Source organism: Liolophura sinensis, chromosome 10 (genome assembly GCF_032854445.1).
Source record: "Liolophura sinensis isolate JHLJ2023 chromosome 10, CUHK_Ljap_v2, whole genome shotgun sequence".
NCBI classification, from domain to species: domain Eukaryota; kingdom Metazoa; phylum Mollusca; class Polyplacophora; order Chitonida; family Chitonidae; genus Liolophura; species Liolophura sinensis.
In genome coordinates, this window is record NC_088304.1 from 34,743,856 (window position 1) to 34,764,992 (window position 21,137).

Genomic DNA, 21,137 nt, shown 5'->3' on the forward strand with positions numbered 1-21,137 from the left:
TCTGGAGTCAAACTAAAAATGCCGAAAACTTGTCAGTTAAAGCAACTGAGCGAGTTGTTAAAAATGAACGAGTGTGGTACTTACCTTAATCAGGCTGCACTTGTTCCGGCACTGAAGAAAACTCATTTTTGCATGCATGTGACAGGTCAAAATTAATTACAAATGAACTTTTCTGTCGTTATCGCTATTTTTCACAAACTTTGGTGCAGTTTATATAGTCTTGAATCGCCAGGGGAATTTTGCTAAAAAATTACTGTGTAATGGGTATATATGCAGTGTTCATCACAAGCGTACGTAGCCGTAGTGACGTGACCTCAAAAGTAGCCAACGGCATCCAGGGAGCAAGATCATTCATAAATACATCTTTCTCAGGAGAGTTGCACAATATGTGGATTTTCAGTGAAACTTGTGGATCAGACACAGGTAGTAAGTGCACTGCGTTAGGAAGGGTTTGGTTTTTTTTTCAGTTATATTTACTCATAGAGTTTAAAATATTTCAAGCTGTTGTGTGGCATAATGAATAGAAAAGAATACTGGAAAAGTTGATGGAAAATCACCTTCTTTTATAGGGAAAATACAGAATACATGTAGATATTTGTCCTACGCGATAAAAATAATTAGGTAAAACTTGATTATTCCAAACCGGAGTAAATTTTCCCAGGAATCGCAAGATAATCCAAGTGTGACGATCACAAACAGCAAACAATCCTATAGAATGCAACTTTACGATCTAACTCTACTGACGTCACGACAATATAATCAGATTGCTTTTGACAGATAACACTGACAGATAATCTTTCCAGCACTGATATACCAGTGATCTATTCCTTAGCATTTTTATAATATTATAACGATTACATTTTGCCGTTAGACTGACAACATAGCTGCGTGTAGCTTTATGCAGACGACCTGAACAGAATCGGCAATATTTACATATTTATTAACAAGGGAAGTTTCGAGTTCGAACTCTTTCATCGTTGAAAGTAGAAAGTCCAACTGTATCATGTGACCTGTCAAAAATGTTAGGCAACTATTTTGATCTCATTCACTATAACATGGGCGTCTGAAAAAAAGTGTCATAAAAAATTAATATAGAGTAGACGAATGAAGGAGGAAGCTGAGAATCTGAACGTTTTGTGAACCGGAGAAGTTCCTAAAGGAAAGAGGTGTCTTTTGTGCCTATGGAAAAGTGTGAGAAAGGCGACCAGTAAATCAATTTCACAAAAGCCCTTTGGATGTACATCTCATTGGTTTTAATCCGATCATTCCACGAGTTCGTCTTTTTCCGGATGATGCCGAGTGCGGCCGACTCAAATTAAAAATGGAGGCTATCGAAGTTTGGCTAGTTGGCGATGTAACAGATACATTGTGTTAATTGTGACGTTATGATCATTATTACTCACGAATAACTAGGTGTTATGAAGGTGATATGGATTACAAAACATGTTTTAGTAGCGCACAGCTTTGACATGTTGAGGACAGCACACGCGGAAAGACCGAGCTGCACGTTAGTAAATCGAAGAGTACAAATCTGTATTTCTGAAAGCTAATCTGGGAAGAATGAAACAGATCTCAGATATAGGTCAGGGGTGGGATCGGTCAGCGATAGTGCCGATATAGTTGTACACTTTAGAGCCAAGTCAGTGAGGATTCTCCATAGCTTTGATCCATGCATGGGTGTCCTGATGGGTGTCCTGATTTGAAGACAGCCTCGGAAACAATAGCAGTTATGTGTACTTGAACCTTCATGCCAGTCGATTCAAGCGTCTGGACTAGCCCGAATCCTTCTTGAAACCCTAACCCAGTGAGTTTAGCTGAGAATTAATAAAATTCTGATAAAATGATGCGCTCTGATAACTTTTCTCAAGACAGTTCTAAATCAAAACAAAGTCGTCCCCGTTTACATTAACTTATTTACCTGTATTTTGGGGGTTACGGTGGGGCTTTGAAGTTTTTCAGTTACGCGATGGCTTTATCAACCAAGCCCCGCTCACCTCGGTTATACGAATGACAATCAGCTTTATTACCAAGTCCTGTCCACCAGACTATAGCTACCAAGCTATAAACTTTGCTCACCTTGGTTATGAGATGGTGGACAGCTTTATCGTGTCACTCAGCTTTCAGCCCCGCTCAGCTTGGTTGTACGATGGCGGACAGCTTAATCATTCAACCCTCGTTCACCTCGGGTAAACGAAGGCGCTCAGCTTTATCAGTCAAGTCCCGCTCACCTTGGTTATGCAATGGCGGAGAGCTTTATCAACCAAGCCCCGATAACTTTAATTGTAGTGACAGCTTTATCATCAAAGCCTCATTCACCTTGGTTATGCGAATGCTTTATTTTCCAAGCCCGTTCATCTCGGTTATGCGATAGCGGACAGCTTTATTAGCCATGCCCGTTCATCTCGGTTATGCGATGGGGGACAGCTTTATTAACCACGCCCGTTCATCTCGGTTATACAATGGATGTCAGCTTTATTATCCAAGCCCCGTTTACTTCGGTTATGCGATGGTGGACAGCCTTATCAGCCAAGCCTGTTCACCTCGGTTATACGATGGCTGTCAGCTTTATTAACCAAGCCTGTTTAGCTCGGTTATACGATGGCAATCAGCTTTATTAACCAAGCATGTTTAGCTCGGTTATACGATGGCAATCAGCTTTATTAACCTAGCCTGTTCACCTCGGTTATACGATGGCAATCAGCTTTATTAACCTAGCCTGTTCACCTCGGTTATACGATGGCCGTCAGCTTTATTAACTAAGCCTGTTTACCTCGGTTATACGATGGCCGTCAGCTTTATTAACCAAGCACCGCTCACCTCAGTTATACGATGGCCGTCAGCTTTATTAACCAAGCCCCGTTTACCCTCGGTTATGCGATGGTGGACAGCTTTATCAACCAAGCCTGTTCACCTCGGTTATACGATGGCAATCAGCTTTATTAACCAAGCCTGTTCACCTCGGTTATACGATGGCAATCAGCTTTATTAACCAAGCCTGTTTACCTCGGTTATAAGATGGCAATCAGCTTTATTAACCAAGCCCCGTTCACCTCAGTTATACGATGGCCGTCAGCTTTATTAACCAAGCCCCGTTTACCCTCGGTTATGCGATGGTGGACAGCTTTATCAACCAAGCCTGTTCACCTCGGTTATACCATGGCAATCAGCTTTATTAAACAAGCCCCGTTCACCTCGGTTATACGATGGCAATCAGCTTTATTAACCAAGCCTGTTTACCTCGGTTATACGATGGCAATCAGCTTTATTAACCAAGCCCCGTTCACCTCAGTTATACGATGGCCGTCAGCTTTATTAACCAAGCCCCGTTTACCCTCGGTTATGCGATGGTGGACAGCTTTATCAACCAAGCCTGTTCACTTCGGTTATACGATGGCAATCAGCTTTATCAACCAAGCCTGTTCACCTCGGTTATACGATGGCCGTCAGCTTTATTAACCAAGCCTGTTTACCTCGGTTATACGATGGCAATCAGCTTTATTAACCAAGCCTGTTCACCTCGGTTATACGATGGCAATCAGCTTTATTAACCAAGCCCCGTTCACCTCATACGATGGCCGTCAGCTTTATTAACCAAGCCCCGTTTACCCTCGGTTATGCGATGGTGGACAGCTTTATTAACCAAGCCTGTTCACCTCGGTTATACGATGGCCGTCAGCTTTATCAACCAAGCCTGTTCACCTCGGTTATACGATGGCAATCAGCTTTATCAACCAAGCCTGTTCACCTCGGTTATACGATGGCCGTCAGCTTTATTAACCAAGCTTGTTTACCTCGGTTATACGATGGCAATCAGCTTTATTAACCAAGCCTGTTTACTTCGGTTATACGATGGCAATCAGCTTTATTAACCAAGCCTGTTCACCTCGGTTATGCGATGGCAATCAGCTTTATTAAACAAGCCTGTTCACCTCGGTTATACGATGGCCGTCAGCTTGATTAACCAAGCCTGTTTACCTCGGTTATACGATGGCAATCAGCTTTATTAACCAAGCCCCGTTCACCTCAGTTATACGATGGCCGTCAGCTTTATTAACCAAGCCCCGTTTACCCTCGGTTATGCGATGGTGGACAGCCTTATCAACCAAGCCTGTTCACCTCGGTTATACAATGGCAATCAGCTTTATTAACCAAGTCCCGTTCACCTCAGTTATACGATGGCCGTCAGCTTTATTAACCAAGCCCCGTTTACCCTCGGTTATGCGATGGTGGACAGCTTTATCAACCAAGCCTGTTCACCTCGGTTATACGATGGCAATCAGCTTTATCAACCAAGCCTGTTCACCTCGGTTATACGATGGCCGTCAGCTTTATTAACCAAGCCTGTTTACCTCGGTTATACGATAGCAATCAGCTTTATTAACCAAGCCTGTTCACATCGGTTATACGATGGCAATCAGCTTTATTAACCAAGCCCCGTTCACCCTCGGTTATGCGATGGTGGACAGCTTTATTAACCAAGCCTGTTCACCTCGGTTATACGATGGCCGTCAGCTTTATCAACCAAGCCTGTTCACCTCGGTTATACGATGGCAATCAGCTTTATCAACCAAGCCTGTTCACCTCGGTTATACGATGGCCGTCAGCTTTATTAACCAAGCTTGTTTACCTCGGTTATACGATGGCAATCAGCTTTATTAACCAAGCCTGTTTACCTCGGTTATACGATGGCAATCAGCTTTATTAACCAAGCCCCGTTCACCTCAGTTATACGATGGCCGTCAGCTTTATTAACCAAGCCCCGTTTACCCTCGGTTATGCGATGGTGGACAGCTTCATCAGCCAAGCCTCGCTCACCCTGATTATGCAATGGAGGACAGATTTACTAACATAGCCCAGCTCACCTTGGTTATGCGAGGGCGGACAGCTTTGTCAACCAATTTGCGCTCACCTCAGTTACATGATGGCACTCAGCTTTAAGCCCCACTCACCTTGATTATGGGATGGCAGATAGCTTTGTTAACCAATGTGCGATTACCTCAGCCTTTACAAATCAGGCGATGTAATATTACGTCCATTTTTCTCTCACCAGCCACTACTGAATACTAGTGATGTATTCCTTCATAAATCCAACGATATGTAAACAAGAAAACTAGATCCATGCTGAACAGATCAGCAAATACCATTCTGAACTGCCTTGGTTTTTTTTTATCAAGCATTTTACACTGTTTCGCAAGATCATCCCTAAATGGGTTATTTTTGGAAGGGTAATTGATTGATAACATTTCTTTAAGTTGGTGCCAGATCTATTTTTTTCTGTTGTAAATCGAAGACCTACCCTGATAGTAGTGTTTATTTAAGATAAATGGTTCAAAATTTAAACTTCTTGTGCCAAACGCTACAAATATTGGGAAGCGTGTTTTAGTTTAGACGAGTCAGATATTATATCTTCGTGAAATCGATTCCAGCAATATCATCTCGGACTCCCTATTACAGTCCCACACCCTGCAGTACCAATTCAGACCCCTGTAATACCATCTCAGGCCCCCGTAAAACCATCTCAGTCCCAGTAATACCATCTCGGGCTCCGCTATACTATTTGAGACCTCGTAATACCATCTCGCACCTCGTAATATCATACCGCACATTGCAATAGCATCTCGATCCCTGTGATACCATCTGGGACCCCACTTTATCATTTCGGACCCCCGAGATGGAGTACCATCTCGGATGATGTAATACAGTCTCAGACCCGGTGGGCCTAATGCTACTCGACACACCGCAATACAATCTCGGACCCCGAAATACCATCTCGGACACCGCAATACCGTCTTGAAGACTGTTATATTTTATCGCACCCAGCAATACTATCTGGTACTCCGTAATATCATCTTAATATCCACTCGGACTATTACAGAGCCAAGTTTTTATTTTCCTTTTACTTCAAACACCCGTTTTACGCCTCCATAATATACTACTTTTACTTACATGCAACAGCAAACATTCATGAACAAATGCAACATCAACACGGCTCGTATTTTGCCATTTCAGTAATATGTGCATATGTGTGTTTTATTTGCACTGACAGATACATGCATGAAATGTTTAAACATGATTTTGTGGTTTCAAGTTATAAAAAAAAATATATGGAAAAGGCGTGCGAAGAAATAGAGGTCTAAAATCAGTCACGGAACTGTATCTTGCCGCCGGGTCAAATTCCCGAAAACGTCTTCATAATAACTACCCATTGTGTGCAAAACGACTGCGACCAGCTTGTCTGAAATCAAAGAAGAAAGACTCACAGTATTATAACATTTAACACCGCACAATTTGTGTGAATTTGTGTGAAAAAAACAAGAGAATTTTCAGAAATGTTTGCATTAAGATGGTCACACGCGGCATAGGACGCCGTGCAATAGGTTTTCCGGCAGAATTCGGATTTGCGATACATTGCGTCATTTTAGTGACGATAAACACTGTACGTGGGCAACAACAGCGCGACGTCACAAGCAGTAGATTATATACGTCATAAATGAAACTGTAACAAGAAACATGCTTGACGTCACACAAAGAAACACTTATGACGTGGAAGTCCAGCTTCACTGCAACGACACCTGTTGGGAGAGGAATATCTGCAAGTAGGCCTAATACCTGTAACAGAAGACTTGTGTAAGCAACCACGATGACACATCTAATATGTATGACTGTTTAAACTTTTAGATGTTTCTGCCCAACTTATCTGACATAACGTCACCATATTCGGAATGTGACGTCAGGTTTAATTAGATAGATATGACGTCACTGGGTCCCTTTCCACAAAACTGCGGCAATGTTGCATCAGGCGCATTTACAATGGTGACGTATCTTTCCGCTTTACATTGTCATGCAAGTTACGTCAGGCGTAGTTTACTAAAATGATGTCAAACGATTTTGAGAGTAGACCGCCGTTTCTTGCTATAGGTCTGATTCAGCGATAGGTGATGTCATTTGTCTCTAAGTGGCGTAAAATTAGACAACTTTATGTGAATACAACAGACAAAAAAAGCTTCACATGCTGTTTCTAAAAGGGATCGTAATGTTACGTCGGCCATAACACAATGGCGTTCTATACTAACGACATACGCCGCCTCGTCCTCGACAAAGGGAGGCAAATCTCGTACCTCGTGGAAGAGTATATTGGTCACTCCAAACTTTAACGACAATGTCATTTATTTCATAGACAATGCCAGTGATCATGTATGTTCAAGTCGATAAAGGGCACCGCTGTTTGATAAGATTAGGATTTGCTTCCCTTTGTCAGGCTTCATGGTGAGCCCCACCGTATTGAGCCCATCATTCGTGGACCTATATGCCTTACTTCTTGCAGCGCATGTGCCGCACTCTGCACAGGCATTGCATCATGCACTGCCACCATCAGACAAGTTTGACCTCTAGGCTTAACCTCTTCACGCATGTCATCGCGCAAACCTATAATCAGTAGCCATCACTAAAACATTGGCATGGTTTTGTGTATACTTTCAGCAAACTGAACGCATGTGTATCAAGTATTCATGGAAATAAACATCACCTCCTGTCTCATCACCTATACCCCAGCGGCTTTGGCGGTGTTCAAGATTTCTGTATAAAATTTGTTAGTGGTGGCAGTGATGTAAAGCGAACGTAGAGAGCGACGCATGCGCTGTAAGGAATGAGCATGTATGACCACTCACCAAGTATGTAATATGCAGTCTGTATTCCGGAAGTCATTTAACTTCGACGAGGGATGTAAGAGATAATGGGACTAGATGGTTGTTCGCTGGGGAAAAGAAAACATGACAGAGAAAAATGGTGAAAATCAGGCGTGGTATATGTAGACCTACATCAACACACAAATATTTCTTGAGTTACCAAATTGGTGGTTTACCCGGTGATAAATTTCATCACCATAATATTATTTACAGCAATTTTGCAGTATTTGCTATTTGATTAGTGCTATAGGATATTTCACTTACACGATGGCTGCCACCATTATGGTTGGAGGAAACACCGCACAGGCCGGACGAAACCCACGACCATTCGCAGGTTACTGTCGGATCAGTACGACCAGCATGACCAGTCTGAGCTGGACTTGAACTCACCCCAACTCCATTGGTGAGGGGCTCCTGGATCATTGTTATGCTCTAGAACGCTATCTACTAGGTCAACGACCATAGTTCCCACAGTTCACCGGTGTGTAACCCATTGTGGTTCTTAGCATATCTCATACTATGTTCATTGTGTTACAAATTGTCGTGGGCTATGTACAGGATTTGACGCATCAGATATACACAAACATATATGTTTTTCTGACATCAATGAAAACAACTGATTTCTTCTACTTCCAGGCATTTCTGTTAAAATTATATGTATATATTTAATAAAGTGTGATGCAAATTTCATTAACGAAACTGGTGTTGGGGAACTTTGGGAATTTCGGATATTAGGCCAATTTTACCAGTTGACTATCTAGGGTCTGATGTATGCAAAGCGTGCACAAATTTCCCAGGCGTAACATATTGAAGTATTGTAACACCTATTACAGACATTTAGTTAGAAGTTACAAGTGCAAACTTGAAGACTTTAAGCCAGAATCAGTGTATCCATTTTAGTTTGAAGTTATAACGTACAAGCCTACTGAAGTGATGTGTCACCAAATTTACCGATATTTTTAAGAAGTGCCTATCCAAAGCCAAACGCCTTCAGCGTATATTACACCCGTTAGCTGAGAATTTTTTATATGACACATTTCTAAAGTATGCCGGATATATGACGATAATGCTACCTGGAAAAAGCATGGTTAAATTATTCCCAGCTTAGCTTCCACATTAAATTCTCTGAGCCGTGACATTCATTAAACCGTGACCTTAAAGTAATTCTGAATTCATATCACCCCATTATGTGGGAATGATAAAGGCCATAACACTGCAAATAACACAAATATAACCGACGCACCACTCGGACAGCATCAGAACTTCGTAAGTCGCCGTTTTCAAATCACGTGACTCGGTTGTTAGGATGTACTGGACTGCTCTTCCCAAAATCAAAACCATCTTTTTTTCACAAAATAAGTGATTATAGATCATTTCTGTTCCTTATTAACACATAAATTAAAGTTAAGACTCCCAAACAATTTAGATGGTGTTCATCTCATTGGTTTCAATCAAATCATTCCACGAGTTTATTGAAAATGGTGGTTAGCGGAGTTTGTCTTAAAGGTTCATTTGTGTAAATTGTGACGTTATGATCTTTATTATTGACTAACAACTAGGTGATATGAAGTAAGAAATTCTGAAGATTACAGGAAACATGTTTTTATAGCGTACAGCTTTGACATGTTGAGGAAAGCACTTGCGGAAGGTCCGAGTTCCAGGTTAGTAAATAGAAGAGTACAGATCTGTATTTCTGAAAGCTAATCTGGGAAGAATGAAACAGATCTCAGATCTAGGTTAAATCTATTTATGACTCATTCCTGCATATGAATAAAAGAAAAAGGAAAAGGGCAAATTCACTCATCTCTACTAATTAAGATTTCAGAATAATCCTGCCTGGACCCTGTTTTGTCACCAGGCATCTTTTTGTTTTTGCTTTAAAACGAAGAATAACAACAAAGAAAAATGTCCAATCTTTCTTAATGAGGCGTAACACATGGCACTGAAGGTCATGTGATTTGTCTATTTAAAAAAAAAATTAACATAGAAATGTGACACTACAAAAACCTAAGTTAACTATACAATAGTGTTAAATAATATTTTGTGACACCTTCCGTCTCGTGGACTAATGTGGATCAAATATTGTTAATTAAAAACTCTTTTAATCTGGATTTGAATAAAGACTTGACACTCATTACTTTGAGATTTGGAGGAAGCCTATTCCACTCCCTTGGGGTTTATGATCTGATGGAAAGTGTGGATAGATTTGAAGTTAGAAAAGGTACATGGAGATTGAAATAATAGGATCTGGTTGGGTAACTGTGAACGTCAGATTGTCTTTTGAGTAGCTGTTGAAATTTGTGAGGAAGAGAGGGTGATTGGTGAGTGAATTTATGTACGAGTAGCAAGGATGAGTATCTGTGTATTTGTGCAAGCGGGAGGATTTTGAGGTTCTTAAATATTGGAGCCGCATGATCCAGTCTTTGTGAGAAAGTGATGAGGCGGATGATGCGTTTCTGAAGAATTACTAAGGGATGGAGATGTATGGGTTACCCCCTAAAACATTTGCATAGGAAAGATAAGGGAATATCAGAGAGTAGTACAAAATGGGCAGTGTTTTTTGTTGACATTTGCTCGAATGTGCAAATTACTAACAAAGTTAATATGCGATGTCCAAGACAGCCTTGAATTAAAATAAACCCCCAAGAACGTGTGTTCTTGAAGGCTGGCTATTTCAACACCATGCAAATAAAGCAGTGGCGGAAGTGCCTTATTTTTGGATACATTTATGTGCATGCATATGTTTTACTAATATTAAGGGACAAGCGGTTAGCTGTCAGTCAGTCGGAAATTTTATGCAACTCTACAGACAACTATAGTGGATACATCCTAGGCGCTTGTAGGCGCATAAGCGCAGACACTTGTATCATCAGCAAATAATGTAAAATCCAGAATGTCTGATGATGGTGTGATGTCATTAACGTGCAATAAAAATAATATAGGACCGAGAATGGGCCCTGGGAACACCACAATTTACCTTACGGTCTGTTGACATATTTCCCTCAAAGTGAACTGATTGGGTCGCCCAGATAGATAGTTCTCGAACCACTGAGCGCTGTGAGCTCGAAACCCATAGTATTCGAGTTTTTGTAGAAGAATTTTGTGGTTGACAGTGTCAAAAGCTTTTGACAGGTCAAGGAAAGACACGATAGAATGTTGTTAGGCGTCTTTGGCAACTACCAGGTAGTTGTATGGAGTGCACACCGCGTGGGTGGTAGAGTGCCCGGTTTTAAAACAAAATTGTTTGGGCGAAATGATGTCATTGGTTGTCAGAAAATCATTCATCATGTTTACAACTATTTTTTCCATTATTTTGCTCAGACTATGTAATACAGAGATAGGACGGTAGGTTGTGATGTCATTGGCGTCACGACATTTAAAAATTGGGGTATTTTTTTAAGATTTCAACGTAGACGGCATACAACCCGACATAAGGGACACATTAACTATATGTGCAAGGGGAGCTGAAATATCTTTTGCCACAAGTTTGAGATCAGACATGCAAATATCATCTAAGCCTGGAGCTGATGACTTTAAACTGTCTACAGTGGTTTCAAGGAGACCAGGCGAGACAGGAGAAAATTGAAAGTTTTCTTCTTCAGGCTCACCTAGAAAATCTGAAAAAAAGTTTAGGGCTTGGGGGTATCTGAGCTGGAAGCCATAGTCGAAAAAAGTCATTAAATCTATTGGAAATGACACTTTTATCTGAAACAGATAACCTATCAATATTAAAACATTTAGGCATGTTCTTGCATTTACCACGTCCATTTAGATCATTCAATACTTTCCAAGTTCCTTTTGTATTGAGATTTTAGTTGTTTAGTTTCTATTTCGAAGTAATCCTTTCGCGAAAAACGGATCAAGTTGTTCAGTTTGTTCCTGTACGTCCTATATTTGACGCGTGTCGGTAAATCAGTAGATTTCAAATACTTCCGATAAAGTTTGTTCTTTTCGAATACAGACTGTAAAATACCTCATGTGACCCAAGGTTTGCGAGTATGTTTCGATGGGCTGTCTATGGTCACAACAGGAAAGCGCGTGCCGTGTGTTATGGATAATTTCCCAGTAAAACAGGATAAAGCCTCATTAACACTATCCGATGATAGAACATCATGCCAGTCTATATTTTAAACATTTTCTTTAAACAGATTGACTTGTCCTGGAGTCTTTTTTCGAAAAGATTAAGTTGATGTTTCTTTCGAAAAAGCATTAGTCGAGAAGATATTGAATATAAGGAAATGGTCAGAGATATCTGTTAAAAATATACCGGAGAAATTGCATTGAGCAAGCAAGTTTGTGAAGGTGTCATCTATAAGGGTAGCAGAGCGAGAACATACTCGAGTAGGTTTTGTAATGGAAAGAAAAAGGTAATGAAACTTCATCAAAAAAATCTTTTGATGGTAAAGCGCTATCACACTTGAATAAATATATACTGAAGTCACCCAAGACAATACATTTTTGTTTGCGGGTATATTACGACGGGCTGTGTATAGTTTTTCATTAAAAAAGGCACACGTTTTTGCCTGAAGGGCGATAAATAATTCCAACAACATAGACATTTGACGGAGCAGCGAAATCCACAAATAAAGACTCATATCCGTAATCTTCATCGAAAAGAAAGATCATCGCGTATTTTGCAAGACTCAAAAGAGCTATTATCATAGAGTGCAACACCTCCTCTCTTCCGTTTATCTCGGGAGGCAGAAGATAAAGTGTAGCCTGGCATAGAATATAAGCGTTCGGTTAACGGGCTGAGCCAACTTTCCGAAAATCGAAGAGCTGAAAAGTTAAGATTGAGAGTATGGATAAAGCATATAATTTCGTCATAATTTTTTTTTATGCTACGGGCATTTAAATGAAAGGTTGAAAACTGATTTGATAATCATAATCAAGGGTTTCTAGGTGTTGAGTAAAACTTTTAGGGCTATAGTAGTTGGACATGTGAAAGTCTAAATTACCCCAGTGGGCAATGTCATGTTCGTTGTCATCAATATGTGTTTTAGGTGCATCATAGTCATTCAGTTCAATTGGATGGAAGCACATCTGGTCAATTATATAAAGATTATATGTTGGGACGGTGGACGAGGCAGTTGATGATGAGTGAGTGAGTGAGCGCGTCGAGTTTAACGTCGAGTTGATGATGAAGTAGGTGTTATGTAGGGAACATCATGGAATGGCAGGTGGGAGAATGTATTGTGAGGTGGAACAGGCATAAAAGAGTCTGTGTCATTATCCATATTTAGTTGAGTAATATGCGAATCATTCTGTACAATTTTTCCACATAAAAAAGCCAGGATGAGTGTTAATTATAGGTGTAAGGTACACATAGAGAAGTAATACATTTTAAAAAATACATAACGAATACAAACAAGTGAAAAGCCGATTTGTAAAAGAGCCACAATATATACACAAAAAGCTAAAATTAACCATACAGCTGTGTAGGATTTTCTACAAGTCATACGACAAGGTAAGTGGATGTAATTAACATGAGGTGTCAACATAGAGTCGAAAGCACATAGTCCGTGCAGTGTGGGTGGATATAATGATAAGAGGCTGTGGGTTGACACGGGGATCACGAGCAGTGTCATGGCACAATTCATAAAGGGTCAGACCGGTTTTTACTGTACAAAGTCTTTCAGTAAGAACTTGTGAAAGAAGCACGAAAGCAGCGTGCATGCAAACAAGTTTTAGGAAAGTGTGGTGTGCTATATTAAAGGAGCTAAACATCACTCCTTTAATAGATTGTCTGCTCCTCTAACTCAAAAACACCTATGTTTTTATAACATTTTTTTATATTCTTTTATAGTGGGGATTGGGGAAAAGGAAAGGCTTGGGCAAATCGAACGTATGAGCGATCCCACTACGTCTCCCGTATCATGTTTCACTTACGTTCGGCTTGTTCCGGCAGTTTTCGGACCAGATACCCAAGGCGGTTTGACGGATGTTGATAAGGGTCTTTTTCCCTTGCTGTGCCATGCTGGGTAGAGGCGGAATTCACCGCTGTGAATAAAAACAAGGAGAGCTGGATTTATGCACGTTATGTAACACAATGAAGTTCGTTTGAATGCATTATTACTGGCCGGGGAAGATATGTAATAATTTTGTCTGGATATGGTAAGCATATATACTAAAGACACCTAATGTTTCTCCTTTTGGAGATAAATCATCGACACAAGTTAGATGTGACAAAATGTTCCATTTGCAGGTGCGTTTCCATAGCGATATTTATTAAATGTCTGGCTCCCAAAGTTCCATGACCCTAAATGTCGATGATGATGTTCTGGCGGTCGTTTGCGCAGACTCACGTTCGTTGCATGCCAGTTACAGTCCATGATGTGTGCATATCTGAAAACGTTACACCTGGCGAAGTTTGTCAGTAATTTGCCAAAGGTCGGAGGCTTAACACGGAAATTCCGGTTTCCGCTATCTATAAGACTCTATGAGCAAACAATTATTAGGTATGGCCTTAGGCAACAATAAGGTAAAGAAAATATTTTGTGTCTGTGATGTTTATCAGTTCAAAATGATGGCACATTATTCCACTGGTGTGTACAGTCCAAGTTTAGTTCATATCCATATCTGATTCGAAACTAAATTAAAACACCGATCCCTTTGCGTTTTCACAACCTTCAGTGGTTATAGACGAAACTGTCACTTAACGAAATCCTTAACCCTAATATGAGCTATCCGCATGTATGATAGCCCCCAAAAAAATGTCATCTGGAGAAGTACCGTCATCTGCGCCTTTCTCATTACTCTGGGTATGAAATCGCGAATTTAGTGCTTTGAAAGTATGCTATAATGCACGGGCGTGCACCCAGTACACTGAGCGACATCTATAGTATTTGTGACAAGGGCAATGCAAAATGACAGAGCTATAGCGTCTCACTCCTGCCGCCGATAGACCGATTAAATGAGAAAAGAGGAATGAGATCACGTAACCTAATCCACCTGCTATTAACTCAATTACCCCATCCCCGCGCACAAATAAGTATGATAAATGTGCTAATCAATTAATCAATCAATCAATCGATTCATCGATCCACCAATCAATCAATCAGTCAATGCGAAGCTCAACTGCGCGTTTAATTTTTAATCGAGATTTTTCACGATCTCGACGAAGAACGTTGATTTTGTCACTCAGATCTCTGCACGGTTATCTCGACCTGTAAATCCAATCGAAGTTTTTGAGTTGAAATGTACATTGTCGGTGTTTGATCAATCATAAACGCCTCTATACATGTGTGGGATATAACTTCCTCCTCTGGTAGTTATATATTGCAGTTGCTGAGTACACTGGAGTAACTCCTCTGCAGTGTAGGGCGGCGTTGAAGTCAAACAAATTATCGTAAATAAAAATCCATTTAATGCAGCATACGTCTCAAACCTGGTGCCCGATTTTCTTACCCCCTATCTCTGTCGGTGTCCATTTCACTGCCGGGCCTTTGCTGTCAGCGTTAGCTACTTCAGTCTGCGATTCCGTTGCCCTATTTACTACACAACCTTCCCAAGAGATGAACGAAAATAAAATGAAACGGTTTACCGTTGCGCTGCCTCACTAGAGGCGTTTGGAACACGTCATAGTGGAAAAACGTTTTGACGTCAGTGTAATAATATTGTTAGCGTCGCTCATAGATACCGATAAACCAACGTCATTTCGACAATCTTCAAGTTTGCAAAACGTACCGACGCAATAATTGGATGCCAGTATAATTCCGACGTCATTTCTGCTGACGTTTAACGTTCCACTTCAGCTTTTATAGCGCGACCTCACAGTGAGTAGTAAGCAACATATCTGACGTCGTGTAACCAAAGACTTATGACGTGGAGGTCCTAAATCGCCGCAGTGTCACCTGTTGTCAACAACGAAGGTCTGTCAAACGCTTGGCAGTAGAATTACGGGATTAAGAAATATGCCACCTTCCTATTGACGTCCTTATGAATCGGCCAATAGCCCTTTCATAAGATTTACCCAAACAGGCTACACGCTTATGTATGCATCATTATGCTATATTATTTTAAACAATGCAAATCATCATACCATCTATTAACTATTATAGCAAACGTTTAGTTTTACTTTGATTGGAATTTTACGTCCTACTCAAGAATATTCCACTTTTACGAAAGTAGCCAGCAGTATGGTGGGAGCAAACCGGACAGGGCCCGGATGACACCCCCGACCATTCATACGCTGCTTACAGACTTTGCAATGTGCGAACCGAGCCGCTTAGTTTTAAATGTTTACATTAGTTATCGATCTTCACGCTCGCATCAAAGTAGCCACTTCGTTCAAACTTTAGGCACTATTATATATAAAGGAATATGTAAATAAAGCCAATCAGTGGTTGTTAATCAAAATAATCTGACCTACTCCAACACCGAGTCAAAATGTTTGTGTAATCTCCTTATATACATGTAAACAGTATAACAGTATAAACAACTCACAGGCTTTCTGGTCGACGCTTTTCAAAACTGGGCACAACGTGTTTAGTTTGTACTCGAGATCATGCTACGATGTTCATAGCATTCACCTCTTAAGAGCTGTTGCGTTGACGGCGAATTGGAATCTTCCAAATGTTTCCACTAAATAAGGATATGTTAACATTTCCAATCGTGTCGTCCACATCAGCTTCAGCACTGGTAGACCTGGGATCAGAGTTCTGTGACATGGTATGGTGTCATGTCTGTGATATCTGATACATTGTTTCAGTGAAGCAGCACTTAGAACAACATGTTGTAAGAATACACACGACATTGGTACATGGCCCAAAATGATGAAACCAACGTTAAGATCCAAGAGAACTGAACTAAACTCAACATTAACTTCTAGGTCAGAGATCATGAGGGTGTGTAATTTCTCTCATGCTCTCATGCACGTGAATAGATTCAGAATATGAAAAGGCAATTCTTACAAAAGTGTTTATTTTATTAATGTTTAGAACGTTACATTCAGATTATCATTTATTATAGTATGTTTCATGAGCCGTTAATACAATAGATGGAGCACAGATTTTCTGGAATCATAGCAAACAGTGCAATGGCCACTCTTTACCTTAAAACATTGTCTGTAACAACTCGTAAAGTCTTATCTGTCCTATCTGTTCTAAAGAAAGGCGTCCAAAAGCTATGTACTCTTTAGTTCTTTTTGTAATACGTCATACTTATAGGTGTATTTTGTGCCCATAAAACAATTCAACAGTTCACGTGCATTACAAAAGAGTACAGGGTGGAGAGTAAAACCAGACAGTAGGATAGTTGGCAAATGATTTCCGGTAACCGGTGAAGTGCGGTGTCTTGTCAGTTTACCTCAGTTAGGGTTTTATTGTAACTGTTCATGGAAATTCTTAAATAGTGCTAAATTACACGTCCTCTACCACCATGGTTTAAGCAGAATTAGGTAAAACAATAAGTGCAGTGATGATACTTGCGGTTAATGTAGACGTAACTGGTTTAGAGTTCCTCAAAATGCTTTGTTGTCATCACATTTAATAAATAATAAAATAAACACAATGCAAAATCACCTCCAGGGGCCAATTCCACAAAACCATTTCTGCCTTAAGTCAAAATTTGAAATACGATCTTAAAGCTTACATTTGGCCATAAGAAAATAAAATTTCGCCCCCTTCATGAATGTTATCTTAAGACAAATGCATCCAAATTTGAATTTCCAGTTAAAAAAACTAACAATCTAAGCATCATTCATTTTTAAATCTTGGCAAAGTCAGAAATGGCTTTAATCGGTTCCAGTCTTCAGAGATGCTTAGTCCAGCTGACGAATCCTTGTTTATGCAGGAACGAGCAGTTATTACTACAGTTTGGATCTCCTTGAGTATCCCTACAGAGCGTCTTATTATTATCAAAAGAGGATAGGCCAACCTCTCTGGGGCTAATTTCACAAAGCCATTTCTGACTTAAGTCACTAATTGAAATACGATTATAAATCTTTTTCCCGGCTTTAGAAATGTTGTAAATTTGATCACTATTGGCTAAAGACAGAAGGGACCAAATTTTTACTTCAAGGACCAAAAAGTAAGCATTGTTCAGAGGTTTTAAATTCTGACTTAAGTCATAAATGGCTTTATGAAATCGGGCCTTCATATTCTCTCGTTAAATTGACTTTTCTCTATTTACCAAGAATGTCACAAATTTTTGCCTTTCCACAAATATCAGACTCTTATCTGTACCAGTTATAATGATTCTGAAGTGCTGAAAAATATTATGCAACCAGCTTTAGAAAATTTAGGTATTTTATTACCGATTTTGAACGGAAAGGCGTACACTGGCGATGTAAGGCCATTATTTGGACTATTTCAAAAGAATATCTAAACTTCGTTTGGATGTGCGCTGATTTTTTTTTTGCCCAGTATCACCAGTATACGATCTTTAATTAGATACATGTACAGTCCAGTTCCCATAATTTCACACTGTGCTGTGGCGAATGACACGGCGGAAAGCTATACGTTAGCATTAGTTACAAAGTTTGTTATTTGTTACTTTTCAAGAAAATAACAAGATAGAAGTAAAGACCAAAGGAGAAAAAAAACAAAAAAACAAATACAGGTTATTTCTATATGCGATGCGAAGCTTAAAAGTATCATGCTTACTATTGCTCAAATTAAAGAAAAGCAAGTATGTGTATCCATTCAGTTGTAAAGAGATACGCAAACTGTCAGCTTAATCCATACATACAGGGCGTTCTGTCATCCGATACGGTATCAATATCGTCACCTCCTTGTCAGAAAGCTTATATCCACGCCATTGTCAACGATTGCTGGCGCTGACGCCATGCGCGGACGCGTGCAGACGAACGCAACTTTGACGCTGACGTATGTCGTGTCGTATTTGTAGATGCCATCCTCGCAGCCGGTGCGTTCCAGGACAGGAAAGCTTCGGTAGACCGGTTCACATTTACCCAGCGGAAGTGTTTGGTCGAAAAAGAAGCTGGAGCACTCCCTGCAAGACGTCTCCGCCTCCAACACGATATTCGGATACCGACTGTTGTTGAACCTGGGGACGTAACGCCAGTTGCACAGCGCTCTGTCCTCAACGTCACCGCCTTGCCACGTGCGGGAACTCGGCCCGCAGCCCGTGTTTTGACGCTTCGCAAAACTGCGGCGGCCAAAGCTGGCCAGGAGTTTGGCGATGTTGTTGTTGACACTGACGGGCAGTCCACCCACTGTTTCGATGGTCTTTGGCTTGGCGTGTGAGAAGTAGCGATGAATTGGACTGGGAAAGCGTTGGTAGAGATTTGGAGGGTCCATACAACCGTTGACAGAGACCAGACTGAAGACGGCACCAAGAGCATAGTATACCAGCTGAAATACGGGGAATGAAACAGAAACTCTGATTAGTTCATTGATTGATTTATTGATTGATAGATTTAGATTTTACGTCGTTTTAATAATATTTCGATCATATAACGATAGTGGTTTCCTCATAGCAAACTTCGGTTTCTCTCAACCATAAAACTGATCATTCTCCAACCGAACGTTGGAAGGTCTGGCGGGAACCTGTGGATAGTCGTGGATTTCCCCTTGGATCTTCCCGGTTTTCTCCCACCATAATGCTGGCCGCCGTCGTGAAATATTCTTGAGTACGGCGTGAAACACCAATGAAATAAATAAATAAATAAACTTGACCACGGTCATATTAATTAGTTACAAATTCCTGAATAGATGGAAAACATAGCTTTGCAGGAACAGTGTCATGAGTGATTTCAAATCGAAGAGAAAATCAAACAAAATACGGGAAAATGCCTACATTTAGTTTATCAATGAACGAAATTGGAGAAATGCCATCTGTATGTATTACTAAGAGTGAGAAATGTCGACGTCCATTATCGTATAACCTGCACTGTTGCATGCATGCAGCTGCGTGTTAGGTGACTCTGCTCTTATCGCAACACTGTTTCGTTTAAACTGGTACTAAAATATAAGCGAACAATTATGTCTCAGCATAGACCGGCGGCATTTAGTCAATGTAAACGACGAAGTCTTCTACAGCTCTTGCCCGGGATATGTGTAATATAGGTGCGCACTGGCTGGTGTAATCCGATTTAGACCTACCCTCATCCCATTCAGGCGAGATGACGATTCCAAATGCCCCGATATCTAACCCTGATCGCTTTAATACCTCTAATTAGAGTGTCTGACATTTCGAGATTCCATCTATACAGCCATTTTAATCACCGTTCCTCCGTCAGTATCATAGCCTACAGTGTATGTTGATATGGACACATTGTGCAAGTCTATGTGTTGTGTGAGCTGCATAATGTTGTCCCCCTCAGATTCACACCCCAGGTTAAATAAAACAAATTGTTATGTCATTCTGTCAAGGGATGGCGTGAAATTACTATTATTTTGGCCCCATCCCAGTAACCTGTATAGATATATACGTATGATGTAATGGACGTGGTTACCTTAGCATGACGCAGAGTGCGCTATATACAGACTGCGCATCAGTAATCTGAAAGGGGTACTACACGCCACTGAATGAATGAATACAGGGTTCGAATACAGCTGCCGTTGGCTTTGCAACGGTTTTATCTCCATGGATTGGGTTTCGGGTTTAACAACTCCATAAAAAATGGCTTTGTTTTTCTCTGGTCATGAACTGACTGCGTCTCAAAACTAGCGTAACTTAATATTAACTGTACAGAAAAATACAAATCCGGCTATTTCTTTCACATTTAACCATAAACTGCACAAATAGTTTCACATGCGGCTACTGTTTTCACATTTAACCATAAACTGCACAAATAGTTTCACATGCGGCTACTGTTTTCACATTTAACCGTAAACTGTACAGAAAGCCAGCTATTTGGCTATTGCTTTCATATTTAACCGTACAATGTACAGAAAGACACCTATGTGGTTATGTTTTCACAATTAACTGTAAACTGTAAAGAGTGCTGCAAATGTAGCTATTGCAATTTATTGCATGTTTAATGCAAATTAGTGCTTAGTGAGTAAACTGTGCAGCGGGTACAGAATGTGACCAGATCTGTTAAGCTCAGTTTAAACGGGCACGCGATTGTGTTTGCGTTAGTTCACACATTTCTTCATACACTGTTTCAAACACAGCAATGATTTTTAACTTTAGTATATATGCAACAATTTTAAATTTAGAAACATTTCTCGCGCATCTATTAAGGGAGTTTTGATAAACTCAGTGGACGAAAACCCCCCATCTGACAACATGTCCACAGAAACAGACATCTATTATCTCTTTTTGAGGCACAAGAATGAGAAGTGGATACCCACCTTCAGCAAACAATCTGCGTCCATGTCGCTGTGTGAGAGATACCAGGTTCTCAGCCTTAGGACGTATCAGCTAGTTTAACTAACGTGAAACCTTCACTAGCTCCCTATCTCATGCACGGCACAGTGACATCTAGGCGGTTGTTCAAACACTGCTGGCAGCTGATCTCGGCAGTTTATATTTTATCTCAAA

The 21,137-nt window shown here is 40.4% G+C and overlaps 1 long non-coding RNA gene across 1 annotated transcript; it reads right to left on the reverse strand.

Annotated features, from left to right (window-relative positions):
* Positions 1 to 6,031: 6,031 nt before the first annotated feature.
* On the reverse strand, positions 6,032 to 15,188 carry LOC135476109 (uncharacterized). Its single transcript, XR_010445095.1, has 4 exons — positions 15,093 to 15,188; positions 13,575 to 13,685; positions 7,668 to 7,753; positions 6,032 to 6,235 (listed from the first exon to the last, which is right to left on the reverse strand). It is a non-coding gene; the product is annotated as an uncharacterized LOC135476109 (long non-coding RNA).
* Between the last annotated feature and the right edge of the window lie 5,949 nt (positions 15,189 to 21,137).